Genomic DNA, 11,922 nt, shown 5'->3' with positions numbered 1-11,922 from the left:
GAATGGGGGAGGGGTGCGCAGTGATGGGATGTGAATGGGGGAGGAGTGCGCAGTGATGGGATGGGGGTGTGAATGGGGGAGGGGTGCGCAGTGCTGGGATGTGAATGGGGCAGGGGTGCGCAGTGCTGGGGTGTGAATGGGGGAGGGGTGCGCAGTGCTGGGGCGTGAATGGGGGAGGGGTGCGCAGTGATGGGATGTGAATGGGGGAGGAGTGCGCAGTGATGGGATGGGGGTGTGAATGGGGGAGGGGTGCGCAGTGATGGGATGTGAATGGGGGAGGGGTGCGCAGTGCTAGGATGTGAATGGGGGAGGGGTGCACAGTGATGGGATGGGGGTGTGAATGGGGGAGGGGTGCGCAATGCTGGGATGTGAATGGGGAAGGGGGGTGCAGTGATGGGATGGGGGTGTGAATGGGGGAGGGGTGCGCAGTGATGGGATGTGAATGGGGGAGGGGTGCGCAGTGATGGGATGGGGTGTGAATGGGGGAGGGGTGCGCAGTGATGGGATGTGAATGGGGGAGGAGTGCGCAGTGATGGGATGGGGGTGTGAATGGGGGAGGGGTGCGCAGTGCTGGGATGTGAATGGGGGAGGGGTGTGCAGTGCTGGGGCGTGAATGGGGGAGGGGTGCGCAGTGATGGGATGTGAATGGGGGAGGAGTGCGCAGTGATGGGATGGGGGTGTGAATGGGGGAGGGGTGCGCAGTGATGGGATGTGAATGGGGGAGGGGTGCGCAGTGCTGGGATGTGAATGGGGGAGGGGTGCGCAGTGCTAGGATGTGAATGGGGGAGGGGTGCACAGTGATGGGATGGGGGTGTGAATGGGGGAGGGGTGCGCAATGCTGGGATGTGAATGGGGAAGGGGGGTGCAGTGATGGGATGGGGGTGTGAATGGGGGAGGGGTGCGCAGTGATGGGATGTGAATGGGGGAGGGGTGCGCAGTGATGGGATGGGGTGTGAATGGGGGAGGGGTGCGCAGTGATGGGATGTGAGTGGGGGAGGAGTGCGCAGTGATGGGATGGGGGTGTGAATGGGGGAGGGGTGCGCAGTGCTGGGATGTGAATGGGGGAGGGGTGTGCAGTGATGGGATAGGGGTGTGAATGGGGGAGGGGTGCGCAGTGTTAGGATGTGAATGGGGGAGGGGTGCGCAGTGATGGGATGGGGGTGTGAATGGGGGAGGGGTGCGCAGTGTTAGGATGTGAATGGGGGAGGGGTGCGCAGTGATGGGATGGGGGTGTGAATGGGGGAGGGGTGCGCAGTGTCCTGCCATGAGGGCAGGGGACTGGACTCGATGACCTCTCGAGGTCCCTTCCAGTCCTGGAGTCTATGAGTCAGTGCTAGGGGGGGAGTGAATGGGGGCAGGGTGTGCAGTGCTAGGATGTGAATGGGGGAGGGGTGTGCAGCGATGAGATGGGGGTGTGAATGGGGGAGGGGTGTGCAGCATCGGGATGGGGTGAATAGAGAGGGCTGGGCAGTGGTGGGATGGGGTGAATGGGGAGGGATGGGTAGTAGGGGGTGCAGTGTCAGAATGGGGGTGTGAATGGGGAGGAGTGTGCAGTATCGGGATGCGGGTGTGAATGGAGTATGGGTGGGCAGTGTTGGGATGGGGGTGAAGGAGGGGTGTTAAAGGGAGGGCTGGGTAGTGGGGGCTGTAAATGGGGCTGGGCAGTGGTGGGATGGGTTGAATGCGGAAGGATGGGTAGTAGGGGGTGCAGTGTCAGAATGGGGGTGTGAATGGGGAGGAGTGTGCAGTATTGGGATGGGAGTCTGAATGGGGTACAGGTGGGCAGTGCTGGGATGGGGGGTGAGGGGTGTTAAAGGGAGGGCTGGGTAGTGCAGTATTTGAATTTGTTTAGCTACACCTTCTCAAAATCCTCCTTAGGGTGCACTAGTCTGAATAGCTTTGTCTCGTCAACAGCTTCCTCGAAGCATTAATAAATAGTTGTGGACACAACACCACTTCCAGGGATATCTCACTGAGAGCCTCTCAGTCTACACTGAGGGGAAGCTGTTGGTTAGATGATGAACTGCGGAGGTCACATTTTGGTTTTGATTTTGTAATCCCCAAAGCCAGAGGTGGTTCAGATCAAATCCAATTTTATCTAAATCATCACAGGTTTTTTTAAAAGAGGATGGTAGAGTCTGGCTGAAAAAAATCAGTTTTGGTTCATCTCTATTATTTGTATTTATGCAATGCCATAAATGCACGTGGTTCTTTATCAAACAGTGAAAGACTGTGAGGCTGAACTCTTTAAGGACACAGGCTTTGGAGGCATAACTCGCACTCATTCTAATGGGAACTGTGTCTAAACCCCTAGATGGCTTTGAAAATCTCATCTTGGGACCATGCCTTGAAATGCTTGTGGCTTAAAGGTAAGAACAGGAGGAGAGGACAGACACAGAAGCTGGGAAGACAAAGATGATAGAAGTGCAGATGAGTGATGTGTGGATTTTGAGGTCTACATGGTGGTTCATTTTTTGACAAGTATTTTTCATCCACACCAGGAATTAGCCTCTGAGACTGGTGGTATCAAACATTTCATAAAGCCTGCAGACACTGGGCCAAATCCTGCTGTAACTCCATTGAAATATATGGGGGATTTTAAAATCTGCAGCAGTTTTGGCTCTTAGATGTATACTGGAGCATAGATATTGTAGCACTAGACTGACTCATTGGAATCACTAATTTTTACTACTATATACCGTAGTCTGTTTCTAGAAGCTGAGCGAGAAAATTTCTGGGCTATCAGATAAACTTCTAAATGTGTTTGCCCCGCGATGCATTGCTACAGCAGTTCCCAACGCCCAACAAATGCAGTTTGCAAAGGCCTGCATTGTCCCAGTGAATCCTGATTGTAGTTTAGTGACACCTTATCAGCCATTTGAATGTGTGCTGCTGCAAAGTCTGTCCCATAACTAACTTTATCCAATCACCTGCTAATTTCAAATGCCATAGTTTCATCTGACAAAGTTAAACAAATGTCTGCTCCCTATGGCCAGCTTGTCAGGATTTAATAACCTTTTTTCAAATAGAAAATTCCTTGCGAACATCACTGATCATGAATCTGAAGCTTTAATTCTGTCCAGTGTTATTTCTCTCAACTTTGGAACAGCTCATTCTGGTGCTTTGGGTTTCCAGGCTTGCGATAAAGAGAGATTTGTTGCTAGGGCTTCTTAAAGCAAAATAAACTGTTGGAGATGGCTGCTCCTTGCCAGCAATACAGGATTTAAAGCAGCACCCATCCCTGTTACACCTTGCATCACAGGGCATGGCATGGGGTCAGTGATCTGCCTGAATCAGTCGAGTTCATAATATTAAGATTAAGCAGTGAAACCCAAGAGTTAATTGATTTGACACCTCTGTTGGATGATAGCTTGGCAGTAAATAAATCCAGTACTTAATACACTTGGAGGCACAGCGGAGGTTCAAGAGCTCTGACAGCTATTTGGGTTATATTAAAAAAACAAACCCAAAGATAATTACTAAAGAGTCAAAGAAACATCTGTGAGTCTCCATCTGTAATTACTTCCAAGTCTGTATTCATCCTTGCAAAGCTCTCCTTGATATAAAGAACATTGAGACTCTCAGGGTGACTCAGTGCATAAGGGGTTGGGTCTCCTGTACTTGTTAACCCTCTGCTCCCAGTTACTGGCCATGTGATTATGGCAAACTTCCCGAATTTCAATCCCTCCAAGTCACTTTTAGCCTGGGGCGGTGGTGACAAACCTGGAATCTGTCCTGGCACCGTTCTTACTAGTGGGGCTGAACTTAACTGGGACTGAAGCAGTCAAACTGCATTTCCTTAATGCCTCTTGTGAGGGTCTCAGAGTGTTTGACAAGCATCCATACAACTTGTCTACATGACAGGGGTGCGGGTAAGCATCAAGGGCCCAATTCTGTAACCACTTCGCATAGTACTTCCTACTGTGAACAATCTCACTGAAGTCAGCACAGCTGCTCGTGTGAATAAGGGCTTCAGGATTTGGGTAACTAGAAAAATTAAGGGCAAGACTTTAAAAATATAGGTGTGCAGAATGCACCCCTTGGGGCCCATCAGAGGTGCTGCGGGCCGTCTGTTTCCATTGCGGGAGGTGAAAGGCAGCAGGATGAGGCTCTAACTTGGCCCGCTTTGTTGCTCTCAATGTTGCTTCCTCACTCCAGATCAACCTAAGTATAAAGAGGTCGTTGGGGGGAAATCAAACAATTATTTTTCATAAAGTGTTGCAAACAGATATTTGCAATTTCTTTTGGGACCGTTACATAACCTCAACTATAACCCTTTCCAGGACTTTTTATATATGCACGATTGGCAGTTTTGGCACCAAAAATTACAGCTTGGCATAACTTCTGATAGATTCTTTGGAACTGAAATTTATTAATTTAAAAATTGTGGGGTTTGCCCCCCAAATTCAAAGTATTTCAAGTGACTACTAGGTGATTTTTAGCTCCTAAGTGATGATAATTGAGCGGGAAAACATATTCCATAGGCGGCTTTTGCAAAACTGGATCGACATTGTGAGGCTGGAAAAAATGTGAAATATAATGGGACTGATCCAAAGCTCATCAGTCAAAGTCAGTGTGTCTTTCCATTGACTTCAGTGGGCTTCAGTGGGTCAAGCCCATTTCTGAGAGTCCAAAGTCCGTTGTGAGTATCGCAGCACCCACAGTAGCTATCACTGTGAAGTGTATCTCTAGCTGACTGAAAGCTGCCACCTGCTGTGCAACCTCTCCCTGGGAGATCCAGGCCATGTCTTCCAGAAAAGCTTGTGCCAATTCCCCTCTGGGGGAGGTGGGAGATTGGCGGATCATGGCACACCTCCCCTCTCTTAAGCAAAGTCAAAAGTCAGTGCAAGGTCCCCTCCACCCATTCACTTTCTGGGATGCCGGTGGCCCTGCCAAACCCAGAGCACATCACTCAGGGCAGCCAGCATGCCAATGAGCTGTTGGGAAGAGGTGGTTTTGTGTTCAAATGGGTGAATAAAATTAACCTTTGGTTCATTCCCAAGCTGCTCTAGGTGGTTGGTGAAGGCATGGGAGGGCCTACAGGGTCCCAAGGTGCTGCCTCCCCTAGTTTCCAGCTGCTTTTATAGCAGTCTGTTTGTTGGTGTAAAGATGGCTAAAAATGCACAAACACTCTGAAGGGGTGGTGAGGCTGAAAGAGGACAATGTAGATGGGCGCTGGGGCAGGGGCCATTCCAAGTGGAGCATTTCTTTCAGTGGATGTCAGTTTAGCCTTTAAAGAAGGGCAGAGATGGCAGCACATTTCAATACTGAAGAGAGAATCAAAAGTGGAGTGGATCCCGAGGGTTACAGTCATGGGGGTCGAGGCGAAGTAGTGATGTTTGGCAAGGGGAAAGGCAGAAGTGAGGGGCTGCAGACCAAACTCCTAGTGGAGAAAGTCTCCTAAGAGTGGGATTTCCTTTTGCACTTCAGCAGAGTGTCCAAGGTGACCCAGGGGGATTTATACCCATGCTCCGTATGCAGCTGATTCAGGCAGCATGGAACACAATCCTCCCTCCAGGTACACACGTGGACCATAGAAATGTACATTTATGGGCTCGGCAGATTGCCAAAAGGGAGGCGTGTTCCTGTGCCTGTTTTGTCAGAGCTCCCTTTCTGATATGTGCAACTGGCAGGCCAGTGCTTGTATGCAAAGCCGTCCCTCAGTCAGCCACTTAACCTAGGATGCTTTAGTAATAACTGCTTATAATTATCGCTGATACGTTGTCCTTCTCTCTTATTTTCTGTCCCTGCATTGCTTTCCATGAAGCCTGCTAGCACATTGTCCCTTAGATCCCTTTCTGCAAGTTTGCAAATCCTACCACAAAAACATTTCTTATTAAATAAGAAAAAAGAAAAGCTGCTTTCCCTGCTTTTTTCTTTCCTCTTTCTTTTTTCTCCCCTCGTGATGCTGAAGGCCTTTAAAAATGGCATGTAAAGCTGGAGGCGATGACCGTAAAAGCGAGTTTTAGCATTATTATTATGTTGGCGCTCCTCTTTTTTTAGTTGTTGAACTGATCCCCTCCTGAATAGGATCTGGGACAAGGATGCTCTGTCTGAAGCAGCATTAGAGAGCTCCCCTACAAATGGAGTGTGGCCCTCGCCGCCTGGTGCAAAACAACACTGGTGATCAATACATTGGGAAAACCAGGTCCCCTTGGAAGATGGTACCTTTGTGAGTGTTGTGTTAACCGATGGATTTCAGTTTGTGCAAGGCGAAGTACAGAATGGCTGGTGATGGCGGGGGCTGGGATGGGAGATTTGTTTCTTAGGCTTTCTGACGTGAACTTGAAGTGGGAAGATGCATTTGATCTTTACATGCTGCTCCTGGTTGAAAAGTCACTGCCTTAGAATCTTCAGTCCTCCTCTTGCTGCTGGACTGAGTTTAATTTGCCTGCACAGTTCATACAAATGCATCTAATTAGCCACTTGCATGCACAGTTATTTCACTTGTGTGCACAATTATAGTAATTGTGAATTTAAATTAAGCATATGTTTCCATGCATATTTTGCATGCCTAGCTTTTTTTCCTTATAAGATCTAGCCAGTAATGTCCATACAGAGCAGGTAGGAGCTCTGTTTTTACAGTGTCACCCTGAAGACCCCTACACCGCAAACTGCATCATTCTCAATTTATCTGCTGCACCTTGGAAGGACAAAGGTTTGTGTAGATCCAGCCAAGATTTTAACCTGTGGTTTCAGGGATTTGGTACCTAACTCATTAAGAAATCCCACCTCTAAGCAGTGAAGCCTTAAAAGCAAAAATTATTCCATTTTCATATTATGGGCCTAATCATGCCTCATGGTGAATCCTTGTGTCTGCAAAACTCCTGCTGGCTTCAGTGAAAGCTTGTCTATGTTAGAGAAGTTTACCATGCTAAGAGATCCTCTGTTACAATGTCACTGTCACCTTGCCTTCCCTCGAACGGCCAGCCACACAAGGAATTGCTGTGTCTCTCACATGGCTGAGATGCTGGGGGTTGAATTCTGCACTGTCAAACATCTTGCTTCTCACTCCGCGTGGCTGAGCATAAATTATGTTATGTTTTGAAAGCCCGCATGCTCGTTACCCAGCTCCCTCTTCAGAAAATAGCAGGACAGGCTCCAAATGCTGCCGTGACACTAGAGCGTGGTTCAATGGCTGTGACCATTACGGCAGACTATGATAGCTTTTTTAGAAGGGGCTAGGGAAGGAACAGCGAAGGGGAGCTGATGGGCCTGCAGAGAACCTGTGGACCACACTTCAAGTGTTTTGTGTTTCATTATAACCCACTTCTTCACTCAAGTCTCCATATATGGGAAGGTGAAGGTTAAACAAAGAGACCTTTAATTCCTTTTCAAGTGGAAGTGTTAGTAGGGGAAACATGCTACCTTAAATCTCTTGATACTTGCCTGCAGGCTGGGTTTGCCTTGGCTGTTGGTGAGGATGGGGCTTTGCAGAGCTAGCTGTGTTTGTTGGTGCCAGTGCAGCCTTGTAACAAATGACACGAATGTCTGCCCCTCCTGCCAACCGGAGGGCAGTTTATCAGGGCAGGGGATGCTCATTACAAGGTTGGAAGGGCTTGCTGGTGCAGTCGGCAGCTTTTTCACTAGTTAATTTTGTATGAAGGAGTGGGCTAATAGATGGAGATTGCAGTTTGGTGTCAGATCACTTGGCACATGCTGTGATGGAAGATCTGATTAAGCGCAGATTCGGCAGAAGTTACAAAGTGAGAGTAGGTGGCTGCCGAGATCATCTTTTTTAAACTCAATTCCCTTCTAACTAAAGTCACTTTGTCTCCTGCTACTGACTGAGAGGGGCCATTAACACAACTAACAGCTCTTGTGGTAATGCCTTGTTAGCAAGGGTAGAGTTCTGAGTTCAGGGCAGCAGAGGCCAGCATGTTTGCTTTTAAGAGGCTCACAGTATTCAGTGACATGTCAGGCATAATGGAAGTTATGTGATTCTTTTGTTTATTCGGGCTCATCGTTTCATAACGGCATGACGTAGCTGCTAGTGTTTGATTGCACAAGCAAATTATGTACTTTTGTGTGCACAAGAATTATGTATGCAAATGGCTAATTAGTACGAATAGACACACTCATTGTCTTTGAACATTTATGGTGGGTTTTCTGAAGAACTGTGTTGTGTTTTTTTTCCACCCAGATGCAGGAATCAGTTGAAGATGCACTTTGAATTTACAGCTGACTGGGCTGTTTTCTTGTGATGTTCACAGTGTCCCCACCCTGCACCATCCCCTCTTCCCTCTCCTTAAGGAACACTGCCATTTCCCTACCTATGTGAGGCTCTGTGGGTAGCCTATGGGACTACAAACCAGGGAATTGCCTCTGCTACTGCTGTGATGCTGAACACCCTCAGCTCTTATTGCCTATGCTGTGTGGAGGGCGTTTGACATATTGCAAGATTAGGCCCTTATTCAGTATCCCTAGCTGTAAAAGGAGATTATACTCTTACACAGTGATGAGCTGGTAGTACTGGAGAGACACACTTCACATCTCCCTGTGGCCCTTGAAACATAAAAGGTGTTTCTCTTGGAGAAGTATCCGTTAAGAAGAGGTAAGGATTAGATGCCTGTAACAAGGAGAACTTATGAGAAATGTAACACATTTCTGCCAGCTGTTCATGGTTCTTCCAGGATTTGCTTTGGTTTTCCAATAAATTAATCAAGACATTTTGAGCAAACACTTCTCAGTCCCATCTCCACACAGGGGGCTGGCCTAGATGACCTCTTGAGGTCCCTTCCAGCCCTACAGATCTATAAGTCAATGGATAGCATTGCAACTGGCAGTAATGGGTGGCTTGGCTGGCTGTGCCTGTGTGGGCTGAAAGTAGTTTGGCCTGGAGGGCGAGCTATCCCATTGGTCTCTGCAAATCAGGGTAAAGGCATGGCGATGGGGTGATGTGGGAAAGCGTGCCTTCCACTGCATCTGGTCTGTGGATAAGCAGAGGGCTATGTGCCAGATTCATCCTGTTCTATGAAGACCGTGGACTTGCACCAGGGTTTAAATTGGCCCTTCTCTAGGGCCATCAATCTGGCGCCTTTCCCCAGCACTGACTTCAAGTAGAAAGGAGATCAAGGCTGCTATTCTCATCAAGAACATTAAAAGCACTTTTAGCTTTGGCTTCTTTTAGCTGGGTGAATCCTTGCAGTTCCATGCAGTTATGGTAACTAAGGAACTGGTCACTTTTGAGCCTCTTGTGAGGCATTCACTTCCATCATTAGCGACAGCCGCTCATTCTCTCCCACGTCACTTCATCTCAGGCAGCGGCATTCGAGTTCCGCTGAATGGCGTTCTTAATGATGGCACCAAGCAAGGTGTCACGAAGAGCCTCAATTCCCAAGGCTGAAATGAATCAGAATATATTCATAAATAGATGCAGATACAGCAGCATATATAATAGCTTCATGGTGTCAGGGCAGGAGGCTGACAGTTTGACTCATCCCAGGGTCTAACCCCTTTGTGCCATTGTTTCTTTAGGAATCCTTCATCTTGCGCATGAGAGGAATAAGCCACGTCATCGGAGACAGGCTATTTTAGCAGTTGCTTCTCAATCTTACAGCTCCACCTATGAAAGCTGCCCAGTTTTCTGGCTGGATTCCTCATGGTGGTCTGAACCAATTCCCATCAAAGTAAACAGGAGTCTTTCTACTGACTTCAGTGGGCTCTGGGTTAGGTTCTTGGGTGGCAAGAGAGATGCAGCCCATTCCTTCAGTTGGTTAGCTACCAAAAGCAGAGATGGCTATATATGTTGGAAAGACCTTGGGCTCAGATCCTCAAACGTATTTAGGTGCCTAGCTCCCATTGATTTCAATGAGAAATATGTACCTAAATACCTTTGAGGATCTGGGCCTGGGGACTGTATTGATTTGGCTACAGGACAACTACCACATGGACAGCAAGAAGGCAAGTGGATACCAACCCATAAACATACGTTAGCCATGACCTGGAGAGGAGAGATGCTAGTTGTCTCCATTGGTTTATTAAGTCTCGGTCCTCTCTGCAGGACATGGTGATGCGGGTGCCAGTTTTTAGCTGTCTTTGTGAGGCAGGTGCCTGTCCATCAGCACTGGATTGAGACCCCCAATCTCACTGCATGTGGGCCACCAAACAGCTGTCAAATGATGACAGATTTCCATCACTGCCAACGACCTAGAAAGGCTCCATGTCCCTCTGTCAATCCCCTGAACTACCTGTTCTCCCAGGAATGAAACGTGTGTTCTGCTGATGCTTAGCTCAGTACTCACCAGATTGGAGTTACCTGTCTTGTCACCAGATGAGCCCCGTCCAGTGATGAGCAATGGCTTTGGGCAGTATGTTGAGAAGGGACCCCGACAATGGACATTGCTGCCCTCTAATAATCGAGCACCTTCTCCTCACCTTCTTGGGAAAATAATACACTGTGTGCATAGCCTTATGTCACATCTGTGCTGCAATGCCAGTGGGTAGGCAGTCAGTGTTGGGTAGTACCAAAGGGGGCCGGCTAAGGAAGCCGGTGCTTGGGGCAGCCAATGGAAAGGGGTGGCACATCCGGGTCCTTGGTGGTGGGTCCCTCCGTCCCTCTCTTCCTCTTTGAGCTGCTGCCAAAGTGCTGCCGAAGAGGAAGAGAGGAAATGAAGGTCCCGCCACCGAATTGCCGCAGAAGAATGAAGCGGCGCCATTGAGCTGCCACCAATGGGCTTTATATATGTAATTTTTTTTCGCGTTGCCACTTGGGGTGGCAAAAAAGCTGGATTCGGTGTTGGTACCAAATGCCTTCATTTCACTGTGACCTTGCCCTCCATTCCCTCTTATGGGTTTTCTCCACCTGTTGCCTCTCGTCACATGCTGAAATTGCAAGCTCCTTGTGGGCAGGGACTGACTTTATTCTGCCTGGCACAATGAGTGCTGAACCTGGTTGTGGCCATCTGGTACTACCGCAATAAAAACAGATGGGACAGTAATTCATCTGAGGATCTCAAAGCACTTTGCAAATGTCAGTGCAGCTGACCTGTAAGTTAGTAGTTGGGCCCTTTCCTGCTGCCCCAAACTGGTGGTTGTGAAGGTAAGATTTGTGCACCTCTGACTCTCTGCCGTCGCTGATGTGGTGAATTAAGGGGTGCCTCCCTGTAGAGCATTGGGAATCACTGCAGCTGAATCCCAGGGAGTAAGGTTCTCTTGAAGTGAGTTGGCCTCACGCTCAGATGTTTTCACATCATTGGATTTTATTCTAGTTTGTAAACAACAAACAATCGTTTCTAAATGGCCAGTGCAGTGAGGCTTCTGGGCTGAGCTGAGTGGAATCCTGAAACCTTCCGTTCATGGCAACAAGGGATGCTGCTGCAAATGGATATTTGGTCCAGGTCCCTGTACTAAGAAGACTGCCAGGGACTTCCCTTGGTACCCTATCCTATCCTTTACCTCTGTCCCCCTTCTTCCTCCACTCACTGACAAAATCCGGCTTCACACCTAGCATAGACCTAGTAGGGCAGCAGGTTGCATCTGCTCAGGGAGAATGAGGGGTGAACAAGCTACTTAGCACAGGCCTTTTCTGGGAAAAGTGTACAATGTAATAAGATTGAAACCAACAGAATAATTTAGAAATTGCTTTTAAAACCAGAGCGCTATCTCCTTTCTGCTCAACAATGCAACAGAATTTTATTGCAGCCATATAGCAATTAATAGAGAATTTATATCCCTGCTATCGAATTACCTCAGACCTCAGTAGGAAAGTTCTCCTTTTCTATTCAATCCCATAAGCTCAGGCCAGGGGGACTTCTGAAGAGTTGTGGTTGCCTGCTGTTAACTTGTAGCTCTTACAATTATCAGATAAGCAGACTTGAATTAACAGTTGTAGCAGCAGTGTTTAACCAGTGATTTCTTTGTCTAAAGCTTCTATTCAGGTTGGGTAACTTTTTGTGACTTCGGGCACGGTATGGCTGGGAG

This window comes from Gopherus evgoodei, chromosome 14 (assembly GCF_007399415.2).
Source record: "Gopherus evgoodei ecotype Sinaloan lineage chromosome 14, rGopEvg1_v1.p, whole genome shotgun sequence".
In the NCBI taxonomy this organism is placed as follows: Eukaryota; Metazoa; Chordata; order Testudines; family Testudinidae; genus Gopherus; species Gopherus evgoodei.
Note: the sequence above shows the minus strand (reverse complement) of the source record.